General features: G+C 34.6%; 1 long non-coding RNA gene across 1 annotated transcript in view; it reads left to right on the top strand.

Annotated features, from left to right (window-relative positions):
- LOC141562771 (uncharacterized) overlaps positions 1-18557 on the top strand; it is a 66741-nt gene extending 48184 nt beyond the window's left edge. The window contains exons 2-3 of the long non-coding RNA XR_012488243.1: positions 1266-1490; positions 16857-18557. This is a non-coding gene — a long non-coding RNA (uncharacterized LOC141562771). The remainder of the gene's footprint in view (positions 1-1265; positions 1491-16856) is intronic.
- Positions 18558-22038: the final 3481 nt, after the last annotated feature.

Below are 22038 nucleotides of genomic sequence, written 5' to 3'. Positions count from 1 at the left end.
GAAAAGATTTAGAAGAGCCACTATGAAGGATGAGATAAGTAAGTACCCAGTAAGGATCCAGTTAAAATACATTTCTAGTGAACTTCATTAGAAAAGTTCCATAATTTTTCCTATCTTCATTTTGTGTAACTGTTTAGGAATGAAGATAGCAAATGGTAAGAGTGATCCCAAACTGAGGTTTGGCAGGATCAGTGATATGATATGGTAACTAGGAATTCTAGAAGAGTGCAATATAGAATTAAATTGGTTTCCTAAGGAATCAAGATGGGGGTAAGAGGAGATAGGGACTACTCAAGGGAGAAGACTTGGGAAAGAATTGAGGAGGTCACTGTATGAAATGTTTTGTAAGGAAAAACAGAGGAAGAAATAAAACTCCAAAAAGTTGTGATTGGATAAGGGAGTGGAGGAATATATAATGGAAAGTGAATAGGCTAAGAAAGTAAATATTGATGGAGTTTTAGGGACAGGCAATATATATAATGAAGTCGGTTGTGACAGCAGGAGTTAGAGAGAGAAAATTTGTGACCAATGTACTGAACTCATTGAGGAAGGAAGAAGAGTGATCTGGAGTTTTGTAAACAATCTATCTGTATTCTGGTTGGGTGATAGTTATGAATAGCTGGAAAATCAAAAGAAGAGAAGTTACTGAAAGATGGAGGTAGGAGGAGAACTTGAAAGTGGCAATGGGAAGCAAGGAGTATTCCAATCCCACTCTACTTCAACCAGTGAACCAAGGAGAATTAGTGAAAGCATTGCCAATACTGGACAGAATGGCCATGGAGGCTATATCATCTGAGAGGAAATAGATATTGATAATAGCTAGTAGATGGAAGGAGTATTAGAGGAAAAGATTAATGATGAAGGGAAGCTTGTTTCATAAATAAAAGGCATTTCAAAGAACACAGTGAAAGGGATGACTGCTATTAGAATGGAGGATTGGGATAAGAAACAGGGAATGAGGTTTAGAAGATATTCTACAAGAGTTCAGAATTACTGGAATGTGAAGAATATGAGAATGTTGATCATTGAGTGAAGGATGCCACTCGTGCCAATGGAGACTGGAGATCAGATCAGAGGCAAATATAGTATGAAACACAGTCAAATTGTCATGTGGTCATATGGGATGCCCTGTTTCACTACTCCTTTTTCCTCTTAAGGGTAGATAGTAAACAGAAAAAGGACACAGTAGGAGATGGAGGTCAAAACTGAATGACAGGAAAAAGAAGTCCTAGTCTCCATCACCTTTCCTTTTCCTCTTCCCTCAGAGAACAAATACAGCAGGAGATGGAAGACTTGAAAGCAAAGGATAGTTTGTTATCCTTTGTACTGGAGACTCTCCACATCCCAGCTGGGAATATAGACAGGCCTTATGCTGGCAAATGGAAGTAAATGCTTTGGGACAGATAGAAGATGCCTGCACCCATATTTCTCCTCTTTCTCTCTCCCTTTAGTACTTCCTCTCCCTCTCTCTACACTCAGCTGAAATCAAGGTAAGTTTGGACTAGGAAAGTTAAGAAATTGTGTGGAGGAAGAAGATAAAAAGCCCCATGTCTTTGCCTTGGGAACAATTGAAGCTTCTGATTCCATGACAGAATCCCAGGTGGGAGACTTTAGCAATAGCTAGTGAAGTCACTTCCTTCTTTCATAATTGCTGACTTATTAAATCACTAGACAGCAAGATGATACAATGGAGAGAGCTCAGGGCCAGGAAGACCTGCCTGCATTTAAATTCTACCTCACTTATGGTTTTCTTGTATGACCCAGAAAAATACTTAACGTCCTAGGATTTGGGTTCCTTATCTCTAAAGTGAGGCAATGTGGAGGGAGATTGGACCTAACCTCTAAGGTCCTTTTGAGCTCTGACTTTATGATCCTATGACAATTTTATCTGTAAAGCTCTTTGACCACCAAGCAGAAGACCTTAATCACCACTGATTAAACCTTAGAATAGTTAAATATTTCTGACTAAACTCCAAATCTTCCCCTAACTAAATTCCAAATTCAGGTAAAATTGATATTTTAAAACTCAGATTGTTTTAATATTCATAAAAGTATCAAGATAATTGGCTATGTAGATTTGAATGGAGTACTGAAGAGCCATTATGCATGGATCAGTTGTATTGTTAGTCCCAAAGGGGAAAAACATCACTGTTTATAGCTTTATCAAATCCCATAAAATTCTAAAAGCATTTTTATTGAATGACATACATAATAAATATTACCTTAATATTGTTTCATGTAATCTACAAGCCTTATACATAATCATTTTTATTTATAATGCTTCAAGCAAAGAAATAAGATATAAATATTCATTTAAAATACAGATACTTCCACAAACAATTAATTCTACCTAGTATAGTAACTATTGTAACCTTGGGAAATTGGTCTTTGTTTAAAAAGAAGAATAACAACATATATTTCTTGGTGATGAATATTTCACCTTCTGATATCTGGAAGTATCTGGCTTATTTTAAGGATGAGGAGGAAGAACTTCCAGGAAGTTTATCTGAGAAGTTGTTTTAACTATCTTCTAAAGCTTAATCAGAGCTGAAATCAGATGAGGATGCCAGCTTGCAGATCTATATGATAAAATGAGTTGTGGTTTTGTTTGTTTTTAAAGTTTGGCATGTTTTTGTTGTGACTTTAAAAGCAGGTGTTTCAGGAGCTCCCAAGTGCTGAAAACAATATGAACTCATTGATATTTCATAATTCTGATGCTGCCTTTCATCAAATACAATTGAATAACTGATCAAACTTTTATTAATTGCCTAATATAGAATATTAGATTATGATAAGAGAAATCACCAGCTCTCATAAGATATACAGAGATATAGATTTGATAGAGAAAAACATGCATATATATTTACATACACACATGCATATATAAGTATATTATATATACTGATATTTTTATATGTCATACATAAATATCAGTTTTTATGAATTACTGTTTTAGAGAGATATATTAGCGTGATAGTAGGATGATTACAGAGGGCCAGAACTCTGGAAAAGTAAACTTGAAACAAGGTGTTAACTCACTGGAATTGATGAGATAATGGTTCTCTAGTTCACATATATCTAGTATGATATAATAATATAATCACTTTAGTTTGATATAATGATATAGTCACTCTAGATTTATTTATCCTCAGTATACTGTAATGACATAATTGTAATAGGGTATTTAAGGGCTGAGAGAACTGGGACAAAGTCAGAATCAGACTGAAACTGGTTGAGACGACTAGCAGATTGCTGGAGGAGACTGGGTCAGACTATGACAGACAGACTGTGAAGGAGACAATAAAGACTTTGGACTTTAATCTTGTCCATCCTCATAGTGACTATCCTGCTGAGACCAAGACCCTTCTGGAAGACCTCCAAAAAGCTAGCCCAGACATTACAGATGACCAAATGGGATGATCTGGGTTCAGATACTGAACTCATACTGATTGTGCAACCATGGGCAAATCATTTAACTAGGTCCTCTCAGGGCCCTAAACAATTCTCTAAGAATATAAATTGCAGAATAGTTACTAATTTGCAATAGTAGAGAGAATTCTGTCTACCAGATCACAGATTAGAACAAAAAATTATCATCTATTGGGGAAAAATAATCATATGCAGTAACTCATATAGGCATTTTAAGACATAACATGCTATTTTCTACAACATCCTTTTGTACTAAGCAGATATAATACAAACCTGTACAAACCTGTCAATTTATCTTTAAATAATGTTTTACAATAACATATAAATACATGAGAGAGAGATGGAAAATAAAAAGTTAATAGTCCTATACTAATAGGATTCAGAAATGTTTTTAAAATTAAAAATCCTGGACTTGGAATCAAAAGTCCCAGTTCAATTTCAGTTGCCTCATTTAATATTTCTACGACCATCAGTCTTTTTGACCCTCAGTTTCTCCATTTGTAAAATCAAACTGAGATTTGTTGAAGACCTTAGCTTTAAAAGGCCAAGGTTGCCCAGTGCATCCAGGCTCATCTCTAGTTGTCCTAATCTATATCTGGCCACTTGACCTAAATGACTCTGGAGGGGAAAATGAGGCCAGTGACCTTGCACAGCCCTCCTTCATTTCAGAATCCAATTCACTTGCATATCATGGCATCACCCTCCTGATGTCATGGTTCTCTTCAAGAACAAAGGACAATGATAAAAATGACTTTCCCTGCTTCAGAGGAGTCAAATAAGATATCTGTTCTTATGTTGAACACTCATGGATTTGCATTTAAGTGGTAATAATTAGAATTCCCAGATAAAATTATTCCTGTTCCCATAGCTACAAATAAAATTTTATGAGATAAATCCGAGCATAAATCAGTTCCTACTAAGTTTTGGAGCAATATAATGTTGTCCTGATTTTTCCTAGTCCAAACCACCTCCCCAATAACTCCACCCCAAAAAAAGAGACAATCTGTACCCATTTTGTCATCCCAACTCCAGGAAGTTTGTTGGGTTTGAGTATTGGGCCAACAAGAGTTTTATCTTCCTACACACACCTTGGAGCTGAGGAAGATTTACATTCCATTTCTTCATCTTTTGATGATTTGAGGAAGGTGGAGTTGGAATGAGAATCTCCCTCCATCTGGTCTCTTCTTCTTCAACCTATATAGTTTGTTAGTTCTATTTAGGCCCATGGAAGGGACTGGGATCTTCATTGTCTATTCTTTTATTTCTGGTTCTCTCAGATAGCTTCATTTACTAATTTGACATATGAGAATGACTGCTAAAGCTGATATCATACACACCAAAAATAACACTAAGATACAAGCCTCCTCCTTATTGTTTTGTTAGTTTCAAATATTTTGTTACCTAATTCCAAAAGCAAAATGTTATCAACTTACTAGAAATCTATCTTGATATTATGATTTAGTCATATTTCTCTGCTTCCAAATTCTTCCCTCTCCAAAACAAAACAATAACCAAAAAACCAATCCAGCAGTAATATTCAATAGAATTTTTTTTAATCTATAAGGAATTTTTTAAATTTGGGGACTCAAATAATTAATTCCTTAATACTTACTTTGTAATCATAGTTACTGTCCCATAGAATTCTAAACCAATAAATGATAAATACTATTTCTACATATCATTATTTACATGTGATATGAAATAATAGATTGTACTAAAACAAATTAAGTATTTTTAATAATGACTTTTAACATTAGAGTTACTTATATCTGATGTAAGGCTAAAATGGAATAGCAGCAGTTTTTATTCTTAAAATTTATAAGAAAATTTTTAACATAAGGAATTGCTAATTTAGCTACTTGGATAAAGAGTAGTTAGATGGCATATTGGATATGCCTTCCTGGAGTCAAGAACTTCCTTGAGTTCAAATCCAGCCTTCGACAATTACTAGCTATATTACTAACTCTGAGAAAACCTTGTTTGCCTCAATTCCTCAACTATAAAATGAGCTGTAAAAGGAAATGGAAAACCATTCCATTATATTTGCTAAGAAAACTACAAATAGAGTCATGAAGAGTTAGACCCTACAGAACAAAACAACAGTGAATATTTATTCTCTTTCTCCTTATGTGAGGTCAGGTTCATGTTTCTCAATACCTCGGGCATTAAGAAACTGCTTAACCTATTGTACTTAATAGTGAAAAAATATTATAATTCATTTAAAGCCTTTTAAACCATCTATTTATTAAAATGCATAATGCTAATTCTACTCGACATGCATTATATAGTAGAGCAATTGTTGACAAGCTTCCCACAATTGGCTCAACCTCAGAATAACTAGGTCAGAATAATGTCTTGCTTTGAGTAGTCACTATGAACTTAGTTCCTTTGATATTTATCTTCTGTCTTCAGTAAGAAGTCTCAACTGGTTTGAATCAGTATTAGTCAATGACAGGCAGGTTAATCAAGCTCTTCTGCCCCTCCCTTCTTCCTGCTTGTATCATTCAAGCCAGAGTTGGAAGAAACCAGTTATAACTAGTTCAGCATATATCTTTCCTTTACAAGTAGCCTTAAGGTCAAGAGTTTGGATCATGCTATAGAAACCTAAGATCACTTCCCAGTAAGGTTTTGGCCAGATCACCCATGGAATTCATCTCATCTTTTTTTTTTTTTTCTTTTTAAATACCTTTTTATTTTTCCAAATGCATGCAAAGATAGTTTTCAACATTCACCTTTGCAAAACTTTGTGTTCTAAATTTATTTTCCTTCTTTCCTTACTCCCTCCCTTCACCTCTAGTCAGCAAGCAATATGATATAAGCTAAACATGTATAATTTTTCTAAACATATTTCCATATTCATCATGCTATGCAAGAAAAAGACAGTTCATGAGTGGATTCCATAAGTTGGAGAATGGTTGAATAAGTTATGGTATAAAAAAGTTGTAGAATATTATTGTTCTATAAGAAACAATCAGCAGGGTGATTTCAGAGAGGCCTGGAGAGAATTACATGAAACGTAACTAATGAAATAAGCAGAACCAGAATTTTATTGTACACAGCAATGGCAAGATTATATGGTGATCAATTCTGATGGATGTGGCTTTTCTCAACAAGGAGATGATTCAGTCCAATTCCAATAATCTTGTGATGATGAGAACCATTTCCACCCAGAAAGAGGACTGTGAGAACTGAGTATTGATCACAACATAGCATTTTCATCCTTTTCATTGTTGTTTGCTTACATTTTGTTTTCTTTATCATTTTTTTCCTTTTTTGATCTGATTCTTCTTATGTGGCAAGATAATTGTATAAATCCATATGCCTATATTGGATTTACATATATTTTTTACCATGTGGATGGATTACTTGTCATCTAAGAGAGGAGGTGAGGGGAAGGGAGAAGAATTAAAAAAAAAAAAAAAAGGAAAAAGCAGTTCAAAGAAAGGGGGGAAAAACATGTGAAAGAGAGAGGGGGGAAGCAAATAAGCAACAACAACAACAAAGGCGAAAACACCATGCTTTGATTCACATTCAGTCTCCACAATTTTTCTCTCTGAATGCAGATGTCTCTTTCCAGCTATTGGATTTGACCTGAATTACCTCATTGTTGAAAAGAGCCAAGTCCATCACAGTTGATCATTACATAATCTGGTTATTGCTGTTGCACTTGGTTCTGCTCATTTCAATTAGCAACAGTTCATGTAATTCTTTCCAGTCTTTTCTGAAATCAATCTGCTCATAGTTTCTTATAGAACAATAATATTCAATTACATCTATATATCATAACTTATTCAGCCATTCTCCAACTAATAGGCATCCACTCAATTTTCAGTTCTTTACCACTAGAAAAAGGACTGCTACAAATATTTTTGCACATATGCACCTTTTGCACATTTTTATAATCTCTTTGGACTACAGACCCAGTAGTGACACTACAGGATCAAAAATGCACAGTTTTATAGCCCTTTGGGCATAATTTCAAATTGCTCTCTAGAATGTTGGTTCAGTTCACAACTCTGCCAAAAATGCATTAGTGTCCCAATTTTTCCACATCTAACCAACATTTATCATCATCTTTTCTTGCCATCTAAGCCAATCTGGAAAGTGTCTTACGTCAGAGTCTTAATTTGCATTTCTCAAATCAAGTGACAGAGCATTTTTCATATAACAATAAATGGATTTAATTACTTCTTCTGAAAATTGTCTGTTTATATCCTTTCCCATTTATAAGCTGGGGGAATGACTTGTATTCTTAGAAATTTGAGCCAATTTTCTATATATTAGAAATAAGACCTTTATCAGAAACATTTCATGTAAAAATTTTTTTCCCACCTTTTCCCTTCCAATCTGGCTCCATTAGTTTTGTTTGTACAAAAACTTATTAATTTAATGTAATCAAATTTAGCCATTTTACATTTTATAATGTTCTCTTGTTCTTCTTTTGCCATAAATCCCTTGCTTCTCCATAGATCTGAGAGATAGACTATCTCTTGTTCTCCTAAATTTGTTTTTTGTATTACTCTTTGTGTCTAAATCAAATCTTAACCTTAGAGTGTTAGATGTTGATCAATGCCTAGTTTTTGTCATGCTTTTTTCCAGTTTTCCCAACAATTTTTGTAAAATAGTGAATTCTTATCCCAGAAGCTGGAGTCTTTGGGCTTATCAAACACTAGATTACTACAGTCATTGACTACTGGGTCTTGTGAACCTAACCTGTTCCACTGACCCACTACTTTATTTGTTTAAGGGCTCATCTAATCTCAAGAATTTCATTCATTACCAAAATTGTTTTCTCTTTAATCAAACCAATCAATCAACAAGTTTTCATTAAAGATTTTCTACGTGCCAGACACTGATTAGGTACTAAGGACACAATGAGAAAAGTTAAAGCAGACCCTGCATTAAAGGAATTTATAACCTAACTGGGGAAAACATCATGTACTTTGATAGGTAAACAGAAATATATACTAGGGAATGAAGAGGAAGCGATAAAGCAGCTTGGTTATCAGGAAAGGTTTCATGTAGAAGATGAGTTCTTTGGATGGTGTTTGAAGGAAATTAGGAATTCTGAGAGAGAGAAGTAAGGAGCAAGTGCATTCCAAGTATGGAGAATAGCCATGGAAAAATCACAGATACTTGATACAACAATGAAACAAAGATACATATAGCACCACTACTCAAGTTGCCCAACAAAAACAATTTTACCTTTGCTTTTGTGAATAAAAAATGCCCATGTTCTTTTCCTATATTTTCCTAATATGTATATTTCTCAGATGACAATGTATGTTGTTCAGATTATGACATAAAGGTGAATGGATAATAAATGGAGCTTGTCTATCAGTGTATATATGCTCACATGCATATATGTATTTATGCACACATGTACTTATATATGTGTACATGCACATGTGTTTTGTGAATATGTATAAGACTAGCATTTATGAACAAATTGATTCCAGATTTCATTTGGTCAGAGGAAAAAGGGATAGATTGCTTTTGTGACCACAGGCAAAAATTTGATCTCCATGAAATTCAGTTTCCTCAGTGGGAAGAGAATCCCATTACTAGTTGGCTCTTGAAGTCCATCCTACTTCTAAATCTCTTGAAAACAAAGCCCCATAGTTTTAATACCAATTTCTTCCAGGGTTATTTAAGATTGAAAAATACAATGATCTCTAAAGGACTAAAAATATAAGAAGGAGAATATAGAGGCCTATGGTGAGAAGAGTTGAGGAGGAGGTATGAACAGGATGGAACATATAAACAATGAGGAATTCTGAAGACTGAAAGTAAGAGAATTTAATCAAGTCAAAGGAAGAAAGGAATTTATAATGTAGGAAAAATATAAGTTTTTTCCATAAGTTTGTAACTAATATTTGTGAAATGTGTTCTTTATTGATTATAGAAAATAAATATAATTCCAGTATATTTAAGTGTCTGATACTTTGAGGAGACATTAGAAGTTGACTGATCTACATAATATTAGTTTCACCAATATTTTCTAGGTATTCAGAATAGATTGCTATAAAGGGAAAAGCACTCTATTTGAAGTTAAAAGAGCTCACCAAGAAGACCTGGGTTTGAGAGTTACCTCTGACACATGTTAGCAAGACTCTTAACCTCTTTTACTTGTAAATGGATAATAATGATGTTCATGACAGCAATCTCACAGAGTTGTTGTAAGTAACACACATTGTCAACGTTAAGGTTTCATGCAAATATAAGTGATAGATGCTTTCTTCCAATCTCAGACTATATATGTGCCTTGTGTGTAGTTCCCACAAACCTCTAATGTAAGTAGTACCCTCTAATGATGTTCAAAGATATGTAATTGTTATGGACCAGAACTTGAAACAAGGTGCTAAGTCACTGATAGATACAATGCTTATGTACTTAGTTCCCACCTTCAAAGGAGTTCACACCTTTAGAGAGCATATATAAAGAGGAGATTCACAAGTCAGGCAGAAATATAAGCAAGAAGCTCTTGGGGCCAGAGCGACAAGCTCACATAAACCCACAAGCCCACTCTCTGGGAGACATAGTCAGATTTATTTCCACTTCCACATTTGTGCTGGCTGGAGACTTTGGGAAGATCAGAGGCTGAAGTTGGCAGAGACAAAGGACTAGCAGCAAGAGTTCTCGGTACCAAGGAGAGAGATAGGCCTCAATTAAAGTTAACCGGGCTATTTTGAAGGAGACAATATTTGAAGGACACAATAAAGGATCTGGACTTTAACTCCTGGGTACATTTGGGGTGATTGAACTGAACTGAAATAAAGGCTGCCTTTAGAAGCTCCCTAAGAAACCTGCTCCCAGAGAATGTTATAATCTAGAGAAAAACATTACATGTAACTAGAGGGGATTCACAGTCTCCCTTGTACCACAGAAGTATCAAAGTTGGAAAGTGATTAGACTGATCTTCAGATAATCATGGAATCTTAACATTTTGAGATGAAAGAGACCTTGAGACTATCTCGTTCTTCCCAGACAGGGTAAGTGATTTGCTCAAGATCATAAAATTAATTACTTTCAAAGTCACTATGAAAATTCAGGGTTTCTAATTTATCAATGCTACATACACTGTTCCACACTTTGTATAAATAAGAATGAGGAAGATAATTAAAAGGCAATGAAGAAAGGAAATATTTTTCTGAGAGAAAAAGAGTGGACCTTAAGATAATAAGGGCTTTATAGGCAAAATCTGGTCTTAGAAAAAAATATGTATTTAATTATTTTTTTGCATGAGTGAAGGGATAAATCCAGTGGTTTAAGAAGACTTTTTTATCTTTAATGTCTATAAATATTACCTAAAAAATAGTGTCAGCAAAAAGTACTGTATTTTCCCCTCAGCAGTAATAACAGCTGAGTCAGCTGTTTCAAGCTCTATTGAAAGTAGAGAAAAGTATGTGGGAGGGAAGGCATGGCATGGAAATATTTTGTATGTTTAATGCCTTCCATACTTAGCTTCCTGCAAATGAATACATAATGTTGATTAATTATATTTAGTATGTCCTCTCAGTTTTTGTTCAAGAAATATTTATTATCTGCTATATGCTAAGTCCCGTGTTACCTTTAAAGAATAACTATCCTTTTAAAATGTGTAATTTTATTATAATGACTAACTTTGGCCCCAGAGAAAGCTCTGAGAATGGATTTCCCTACATTCTTAATAAAGGTAGAGGGACTGTGGATATGGAATACTTCTGCCCTGTTAGATTCAGTTGCCATCAAGGTAGTTTTGCCAAACTGCTCTTTTAAAAATCTTTATTTTTGGTATAAGAGATGGCTCTCTGACTGTGAGTAAAAGAAAGAATATATTGGGAAAGAAGGTAATGCAAAAACAAAAGATATTAATAAAATTTTAAAACAAAACAACAAAAACTGTTTTTAAAGAAGCTCTAGAATTGGGTTTCTGAAATTGTTTAGACATAATAATCAAAACTTTAAATACTGCTATTCTATAAATAGCAAGTTATATTACTTAAAATTTAATATTAAAACTTTAATTTTTAAAATGAACTGTTTGTAGCCCTACAATCCTTTGATTTATGTGTATGTTGGAGGCACCTAGATGGCATAGAGAATAGAGCACTGGAGGATCTGAGTTCAAATTCAATCTCAGACACTTACTACATATGCTGTGGCCCTGAGTAAGTCACTTTCCACCAATTGCCCCCCCACACACACACACACAAGCTAAGGTGTTATGACTATGTTAACCTCACCAGAACAACCTTTTGATGCATATCTCTTATCCCTATGTCAATCTCAGCACAAACATAAACTCATTAATACAATAGTGTCTAACCCTTTATTATAAACTATAGGATAATAGTTGGCTAAGAGGTGCTTTGCTAACATCCCAATTTTCTTTTCCCAAAGAGTGACTTACAGAATGAAGTATTTATTTGTCTTTCAAAGCTCTCCAGCTTTGGTATCTATTTCTCTCTATTCCCCAACTTATGATGTAATCTTTTGTAACATAAACCTTCCATTCCAATCTCTCCAAATAGCAACAATCAATTAGATGCCTCCCCTTCCCCTTCTCAATGCTCTCTTACTTGTGATGTAATTTCTTGTATAAAAGCTATGTATCTTTACGACTTCTTTAGCCCTCCTACAATGAGCTTTCTCTTTCTTATCTTGCAATGGGACGGCTCATCCTTCAGAGGTTTTCAATAAACAACTTTTCTGCCTTCTGCTGAGTGATCTCTGAGTAGTCATTTTGAGTAAGGGTCTTCTACATCCCACACAATGGCAAGGTCCCAAGGATCCTTAGGATATATCTTTAGATGAAATGATAATCATGGAGTCAGGGAAAATAGGCAGATGATAGGATATAGAAGCAAATGATAAGGCCTTGTATTCTTCCAAATGGTGTGATCAAATCATGTCAGTTTTCCTACCCAGATGAGATCTGCATGGTCAAAAGAGGGAACCCCTTGTGGTCAGTTTAATGTTTAAAAAAAAGGGGTTTTTATGGCCCAGAATAAGATCATTTGTAATACAGGAAATTTGCCAATTCCAGGCACCCAAACAACATCTCAAATTCAATCCATTTCTCAACTTCCAACAGCAGATAGACATATCAAGGTAAAAATTGAAATTTACTGTCCAACAAGAAGAGAAGTAATAACTAGATCTAGACTTAGTCATAATTACAAAACAGGAAATTCTTATTTTCAAACTTCTAGTCTCCTACATTTGTATTTTCATCCTTCCCAGGGGCTCCATTTCCTTTAGTCTTTAATATTCACCTCCTCTTTTCCACTCTCTACCCCTCCTTTTCTACTTTGCTCTCCCTCTCCATTAAACCCAACTATTAGGAGACATTCTTCTGTCAATCAAAGTCACATATTAGTATGAATTTATCAATATTACCTATTTTAGAAGTATTTGTCTTTTATATCTTATTTCTAGTTACATAAAAATAAAAAGGTTTTGTCTATTTGTCCAATCAAAGGGATTTGAATTCTTAGCAAGCCAGACCAAGAAGTTATGTGTGAGGGAATTTGGGGGGGGATAGGTACCCTAGAAACCATACCGTTTAGTCAATTGACTTTAAAAGCTATGTGTACTCTCAGATTGGCTAAGATGACAAGGAAAGATAATGACGAATGTTGGAGAGGATGTGGGAAAACTGGGACACTGATACATTGTTGATGGAATTTTGAACAGATCCTGCCATTCTGGAGAGCAATTTGGAACTATGCCCAAAGAGTTAACAAACTGTGCGTACCTTTGACCCAGCAGTGTTACTACTGGACTTATGTCCCAAAGAGATCTTAAAAAAGGGAAAGGGACCCACATGTGCAAAAATGTTTGTGGCAGCCCTTTTTGTAGTGACAAGAAATTGAATGGATGCCCATCAGTTGGAGAATGGCTAAATAAGTTATGGTATATTGATATTATGGAATATTATTGTTCTGTAAGAAAAGATCAGCAAGATGATTTCAGAGAGACCTGGAGAGACTTACAAGAACTGATGCTGAGTGAAATAATCAGAACCAAGAGATCATTATAAACAGCAACAACAAGATTATATGACATTCAATTCTGATGGACATGGCTCTCTTCAACAATTCAAGCCACTTTCAATAGTCTTGTGATGAAAAGAGCCAAGCAGTATTCCAGATGCCAAATTTGAGTTTTTCACAAGAATCATTGTTATGGTATCTATCAATGTTTTATTTCAATCATTCTTCAGCACTAATCATCTAAAGATACCTATCTTTTTATGTTTTGACCTTGAGTTTGAGCCAGAATATAAAATAAAAAGTATACTGAATATTAAATATTAATTATCAAACATTTCATTTAACTTTCTTTACCTTTATTATAAATGTTAGTAATAATTATAAAATAACTCTTATACCACCCTAATACTTTAAAGTTAATATAGGTATAAATGAACTCAAAGACTCAGAAACTCAGATTTATGTGGGATCTCCTCAGAAGCCTTCTAGTTAAACCCATAGCAGAACAAGAATGATTTCTTCAATTTTCTCACTAAGGAGTTATATAGTCTTTCCTTGAAGATTTCCAAAGGATAGGTACCAATTATCTCTAGAGGCAGCCTCTTGCACTTCTAGAAAGCTCTAACTGGCAAAGTAATATATATATTAAGCATTTACTATATGTCAGACAGTGTACAAAGCACTAAGGATACAAATACAAGGACAAAGAAAAACAGTATGTGTTGTTAGTAAACTTAAAATCTAACAGAGGAAGACAACACAAAAAAAGGAAGCAGGAAAAAGGGTGAGTTGGTAATAGCAGTATGTTAGAGCATGGCACTAAATTCAGAAACATAACCAAAAGGGGAATTGAAATCAATAATTCTAAGGCCCTTTTCAAAATTAAGGCTAGTATTCTGTTCCTGGGGGAGAACATTATTGGGACTGATGGATGTTCCAGTGTGAGACTTTAGATGAGGCACGATATTGAAGTATGGAGAGCTAGAAGCATAGAGAGGAGGGGAATGTAGGTTGGCTGGTCTGGGACCCTTCTCAAAATAGAGCCCTTGAGAGCAAATCACCAATGGGAGAAGGATACAGGCATTAGCAAAAGGATGCAAAGTCCAAAGGCAATGAAAGTGACTATATAAGTGGATCAAGAGACAGAGATGAAACTATAATGAAGTCTGAAACTAATATAATCTGGTTGGCGCCTACCAGGACTACAGTAGTATACAAAGTCAAATCCAGTTAGTGATAAGGCAAGGAAAAGATGTCAGAGATCGGACCAAGAAATTCTCCTACATTGAGCCATCCCCAGAGAGAAACAGAACCGAGGGTTAAGGAAGAGGATGGTCAGCCCTTATTCGCATAATTTCCCTGGAAATTAAAGGAATCAGAACTCATAATCTCTATATGTTGTCCCTAGTTCTGTCCTGAAGCCAAGCAGAATACATCTAATATCTCTTCTGGGGAAAAGCTTTTCAAATACTTAATGAAAAACTTGCTTGGAAACATTTTTTAAAATCAGGATGAAATATCCCCTGTACCTTCAACAACCCACATAAATTATGAAGTTAAGATCTTTCCCAATCCTGAATGATCCTCTTTAGAAGGTTTCTAGTTTATCAATGTTGTTCCTAAATGTGAATACCAGAAATGAACTCAGTAGTCCAGCTGAGGACTGCACAGTACAAAATTCAATAGGATAGTCAGCTCCCTAGTTTTAGGAGGCACATAATTACTTGGATTATTGGTAGAAGGGGAATTTCAGATATTTGATTTAATGATAGGTTGAATATAGGTATATATAATTACATACATATGTGTATACACATATTTCAATTTTTATAATATTTCAGTCATCATAGATGATCCAGTTATGAATTATATTCATGATTTTCAATTCCTATTTACAAGATAAGTAGGTAGTATAGTAGATAGAATGCTGGATCTTGAGTTCAGATCTGGCCTCAGACATTACTAATTGTGGGACTCCGAACAAGTCACCTTATTTATCTCATTTTTTTCCATACTAAAATGGGGATCATAATAGCACTTACCTTTTAGCATTGTTATGAGACTCAATTGAGATACAAATTATAAAGTGTTTAGCATGATGCCTGGCAAATTGTAAGTGCTATATAAATATTACTAATTTATTAGCTGTTCTTATTATCATTATTTGACTAAGGAAAATGCCTAAATTTAAAATACAACTTTTGTGTTTTCAGATTGCATAGTTTCTTCTGCGTATCTTAGCACAACACTGCAATTATTGAGACTGAAGAAAAATTAAACCAGTGAAACCAGTTTGTCTCACAAGAGGACAAAAAAACCCCAAAGGGTTTAAAGGATAATCAAGCCCTATGGCTGTGCTTTCCTTAAAAACTCTCTGACCAAATCACCCAGATCTATGGACTCTGGCAATTCTGCAACATAGCTAAGGTTATTATTGCTGACCATAGACTTGTTCATTCACAAAGGCTAATAACTAAAAATAGTTTGCATTTTTTCTCTTAGCTAGGATTGTTTCTGGAAAATAATCTTGAGATAAGTAAGGGGAGTAGTAAGTAGCCAAGGAAATGAGGGGAAAACAAATATTTTCAAACAATAGTCACGTGGGGGAAGTGGGAAGTTTGAAGTACAGAGAATGAAAACCTTTACTTTACTTGTGGCTTAATTCTTACCCTTGCTGACTTTGGATGCTGTAGTATATCCTTAGTAGCTTAAGAAATATAGATCATTATAAGAATAAAGCTGAAAAAATAAGTGTTTTTTTTTCTCTGAAGTTCAAGTATGAGACTGGAATCAAATAGAATCATTATGATACAGCACCTTGGTTTCCTAAAAACAACAAATAAACATAGAAATTCAGAGCTAAAAGGGATTCCAGAGGCTAGTTAATCCAAAGCATAAATTTCCTTCATCCTTTACAAGGATGTAGCAACATCTCTAGGACTAACTCCTGACTTGTATTCCCAGACTGAGTCCTGAAGGTGGTTAAGTACTTTATTTTTGCTTTTTTATTAATAATAATTTGGGGGGGAGGAAAAGGCAATTGGGGTTAAATGATTTGCCCATAGTCACACAGCTAATAAGTGTTAAGTATTTGAGGTTGTATTCAAACTCAGGTCCTCCTAATCCCAGGGCTGGTGCTCTATCCATTGCACCATCTATATGATCCAATAGCTTTTTTATTTCCAAAATACATGCAAAAATAGTTTTCATAATTCATCCTAACAAAACCTTGTGTTCCACGTTTTTCTCCCTCCCTTCCTCCACCCCTTCCCCTATACAGCAAGTAATCCAATATATGTTCAACATGTACAATTCTTCTATACATATTTCCACATTTATCATACTGCACAAGAAAAATCAAATCAAAAAGGGGAAAATGAGAAAGAAAACAAAAAGCAAGCAAACAACAAAAAAGATAAAAAAAAATAATAATAAACTATGTCGTTGTAGCATGCTGTTGTCTCCAGACGCTGCCGATCGCTCTCTGGGAAGAGATCTGCTGTGTCAACTCAAATCTCTTGGACAGATTCTTCTTCCTGTAGTGAACCGTTGTCTCCAGGCAGTTGCTGTTAACTCTTGTCCAGAGAAGTGACTTCCCTTCCTGCAGAGAGCCCCGTCAAGCCTGATGTAGTGCAGAGTCTTCTCCTATCTCTGGAGTGGTGTCCTCTTTTATCCTCCCAGAGAATGGGTGTGGGATAATGCAAGGGCTTCTGGGAAGAAGTACTCCAACCAATGAGCTTGCTCCTCTTATCAAGTCAACCTGAGTTCTCACCAGACAACCTGAATTCTCACCTTGTCATTGTCCAGACAACCTGAGTTCTCACCTAGTAATCCTAACATGTGGTGATCCACATTCAATTCCCATTGTCTTCTTTCTGGATAAAGATAGCTTTTTCTATCACATGGCTATTGAAAGAGGCCTGAATCACCTCATTGGTGAAAAGAGCCATGTCCATCAAAAATGATCATCATATAATCTTGTTGCTATGTACAATGTTCTCTACTCACTTCACTTAGCATCAGTTCATTTAAATCTCTCCAGGCTTTTCTGAAATCATCTTGCTGATCATTTCTTATAGAACAATAATATTCTATAACATTCACATATCATAACTTATCCAGCCATTCAGCAAATGATGGGCATTGGTTAAGTACTTTCAAATTCAAGATACTCTGTGGCTCTGAACTATTAAAAAACATAATTTATGAGCCACAAATTGGAAACTTAGGGAGTAGCGGTTGCTAGTTACTGGGGAATGGCTAAACAAATTGGGCTGTATGAATATAAATAAATGTTCTTGATAAGAGATGACTAAAAATGGGCAATTTCAGAAAAAATTGGAAACTACCTGTTCATGGATATGACATAAAATGAAAAGAATGAGAACAATTTATATAATGATATATCATTATCAAGAAAAGTAATTTTGAAAGACTGGGTAACAAAATTGACTAAAATACCAAGACTTTTTAATTTAAAAATCTACATTTGGGCATATACCTGAAGGAAATCAAAGATGGAAAGAGAGGCCTCACATAATACTAAAAATTTTTAGTAGCAATTTTGTAGTAATAAAGAACTGGAAACTACTGCTCATCATTTGGTTATTGGGTAAACAAATTATAGCACATTTGTGAATTATAATTAAGATATAAGAAATTTTGATTGTGAAGAATACATAGAAGCATTAGAAAACTATATGAACTGATGCAAAGTGAAGAAAGAACAACTAAATTTATTTAAAATAACAACAGCCATATATATATGTATATATATATGTATATATCATGCTACATATGTTACATTATATAAAACTCTGTTATATTATTAAGTACATATAAATATGTAATAACTATAATAATGTAAGTGGGAAAAACAAATTAAAAAAAACACTGTATAATAATTAAAATTTACCTGGAAGAAGAGATGAGAAAATGTCACCCCTACAACTTTGTTACAAAATTAAGGTACTATAGATATGGAACAGTACATATAATGATATAGTAGAAGTAAACAAAATATATAAATAAAAATAAACAACAGAACCTAGTATCACCTCTGCAGTATGAAGAGGCATTATAATAAGATCTTGTAAAGAAAGGGAAAGAGACAAAGTCAGAAGAATATTGAAAATAAACTTTAACAACCTTCATTGTTTTGCCTAGAGTTGATTCCAGTCAAATGTGAAAGTCTTACTATTTTCTAGAAAATAACTGAAGATTTTAGCAGGATGCTGAAAAATGTATATCTTTATCTTTTTATGTCATTTTCTTTGGAGAAATTTTCTTGGGTCATAGTAACTCTCCTGGAAATCCCAGATAATTCACTAAGAGTTCATTCTTCACCCAAAGAATTCCCATTCTCTTCATCTCAAAACCTCATGATATAATTTCTCATTTCCCCTTATTTTCCTAAATGTATGATGAATCTTTATTCTCTCCCTATTTATTGGTTCTTTCCCCACTGTTTCCAATTATTTCCTAATATCCATCCTTTAAAATTCCACTAGGTCATAACATTTCCTCAAGCAATTGACCTATATCTCTCTTTCCTTTATCAGCAAAAGTCCTTGGAAAAGCTGTCTATACTCACTACCTCAAATAAATCTCTTTTTCCTCAACCATATTCCATCTTGTTTCTCATCAATTAATTGTAACTGCTTTTCTAAAATTACCAATGATATCATCATTCCCAGATCTGGTGGGCTTTTTTTATATTCATCTTTCTAGACCGAGATACTGAAATTGAAAATCTTCTCTCTGGATTTTTGTGACATTACACTTTCTTGATTATCTTTCTAACTATCTAATGGCTCCTCCTCGTTTCCATTTTTTTGGCTCATCCTCTACATCACTTCCCCACAAAATTCTATCTTAGGCCTTCTTCTCATCTCCCTTTATATTTTCTTAATTACCTGATCAGCACCCATAAATTTAAATGTATCTCTATTTAGACTTGTAGATTATATGGACTGACAGACCATATGTCCAGCCAAATTTCCCATCCAAATAGTCAACTGCCATTTTGACATTTCAAGTTAAATATCAAAAGAAACACCTCAAACTCAACATATTCAAAACTGACCTCATTATCACCCCCTAAAATTCTTTCCCTCACCCTTAAAAGATAATCTATATTTACTGAAAGCACCAACAATATTTTTATTTTCACATATTCTTAACCTCATATTTATCTCCATCTCACTCTCCATCACCTCACATACCCAATCAGCTGCCAAATTTTACCATTCTTACTTCTACAATAGCTCTCATAAGTAATGCCTTCTCTCCATTCACCATCTTGGTTCTGAACCTCATCACCTCTTGCCTAAATTATTGCAGACTGTACTCCCTGCCCCCATTAGTCTCTCTGCCTTGAGTTTCTTTCCACTGCAATCCATTGTATATAATGCTCCTTAAGTAATTCTAACCCTATGATTTTACTATCTAAGTAATGCTAATGAATTTCTATTGCCTCTATGATAAAATATAAACTCCTCCATTTAACTCCCTTCACAGCTGAGCCCTAATCCATCAATCCAGCCTCATTTTATATTATTCTCTTACCTCACTCCCTCTGAGATCCAGCCAAACTGGAATTCTGTCATTCCTCATCCAAAACACTCTAACACATTTTTTTTTGCTGGCCCATGAGTCTAGCTTGCACTCCTTCCTTATCTCCAACTCATAGTCTCTCTCTCTCTCTCTCTCTCTCTCTCTCTCTCTCTCTCTCTCTCTCTCTCTCTCTCTCTCTCTCTCTCTCTCTCTCTCTTTCTCTCTCTCCCCCCCTCCTTCTCCCCCTGCCCCCTCCCCTCCCCCCCTCTTTTTTTTTTTTTTTAAGATGCAAGCTTGAGCCTCATTTTCTTCATTAAGCCTTTCCCAATATCCCCCAACTGGTTGTGTTGTCCCTCCCAAACTAACTTGTATTTAACTATTTTGAATGTACTTGAATGCACTCACTTTGTATTATGCTATACATACTTATTATAAATGCACTCATAATCTTCTCCATTACAGTGTAAACTGGTTGAAAGTTATTATGTTTCATTCTTGGTACTTATATCCCAGTGCCTAGTATGGTGAAATACATTGTAGGTGTTTAAAGAATACTTGTTAATTAGTTTTAGTAGATATGTTACTGTCATAGTGGCTGATTGCCTAATATATTCAGTCAGTCAGTATTTATTAAGCTATTAGTCTGCACCTGGTACTATGCTAAGTGCCAGGATTACAAAAAGAAGCAAAAGACACTTCCTGTTTTCAAAAAGCTTATAGTCCAAATCTTTTCAAATCTTTCTCCGTGGGAAAAAAAAAGTGATTGAGTGACAAAGTTGAAGTTTATGAATGACTAGAATCTTGGCTTAATTTGTTTTCCAATGATGAATGTTGTTGGGGGTTTTTTGGTTTGTTTTTACATTGGTTATTTTTGTTTGTTTTTACCATCAAGGAGGATAGCACGTGTGAAGTATTATTCTATCTTGCTAACTGACTAAATGTTATATTCACATTCACTAAGAGGATTTAGGGTGGATACTGAATTGAGTGAATTTCAAAAGAATGAACCAGGGAAATACATTCCAACTGGATCTCATATAGAAACCTGATGACTATTTGAGGCTTCCAAAACAAACATGGGACCACTGGAATCTATTAAGTGGAAAAGGATCAATTTTCATTTCAGAGAACTAGCCATGTTACTCCTTACTGGCTTTAAAAATGTTTCTCTGAAAAGGAACTTGAAAAAGATCCAAAATATTAACATGTTGGTGAAATTTACACAGCAAAACAGAAGCAAGGGCAAAATGTCATAGAGGAAGCAAAAGCAGAAGGGAAAGATGAGGGAAAAAATAGGACAAGCAAACTGGGAGAAAGTATTGTGAAATACATTCCCAAACAAATTCCTCTTAAGAGTCAACAGGGAGATAACCAACTCCAGTTCTCAAGATATAAAACATTTGGCAAGTAGGTTTATTTTAAGAAAAGCAGAAAAGAAAATACAAAAATTCAAATATAATGTTTCTTAAAATTAGTTAAGGATTTTTCTCTAATATTTATGATGATATCATAGGTAGACAAAAGACAGACTCACATACCTATAAAATATAAAAGTCAGAAAAGTGATTAGAAAGCTTCATGTATCCATAAATTCTTCTTCTAGCAGTGATTATCTTTTAAGAAATACAAAAAAAAATTGCAATGACATTTCATATTTAATTACATTTTTTAAAAATTATCATGCCTATTGCTGCTATTGGGCTTATATCCCAAAGAAATATTGAGGAGGGGAAAGGGACCCGCGTGTGCCAAAATGTTTGTGGTAGCTCTTTTTGTAGTGGCTAGAAACCGGAAGATGAATGGATGCCCATCAATTGGAGAATGGTTGGGTAAATTATGGTATATGAAGGTTATGGAATATTATTGCTCTGTAAGAAATGACCAGCAGAAGGAATACAGAGAGGTTTGGAGAGACTTACATGAACTGATGCTGAATGAAAACGAGCAGAACCAGGAGATCACTATACACTTCAACAACGATATTGTATGAAGATATATTCTGATTGAAGTGGATATCTTCAACATAAAGAAGATCCAACTCACTTCCAGTTGATCAATGATGGACAGAAACAACTAC

The sequence above is a fragment of the Sminthopsis crassicaudata genome, chromosome 3 (assembly GCF_048593235.1).
Source record: "Sminthopsis crassicaudata isolate SCR6 chromosome 3, ASM4859323v1, whole genome shotgun sequence".
NCBI classification, from domain to species: Eukaryota; Metazoa; Chordata; class Mammalia; order Dasyuromorphia; family Dasyuridae; genus Sminthopsis; species Sminthopsis crassicaudata.
The sequence above is the reverse complement of the archived record's forward strand: the minus strand, read 5'-3'. Positions and strand labels throughout refer to the sequence as shown.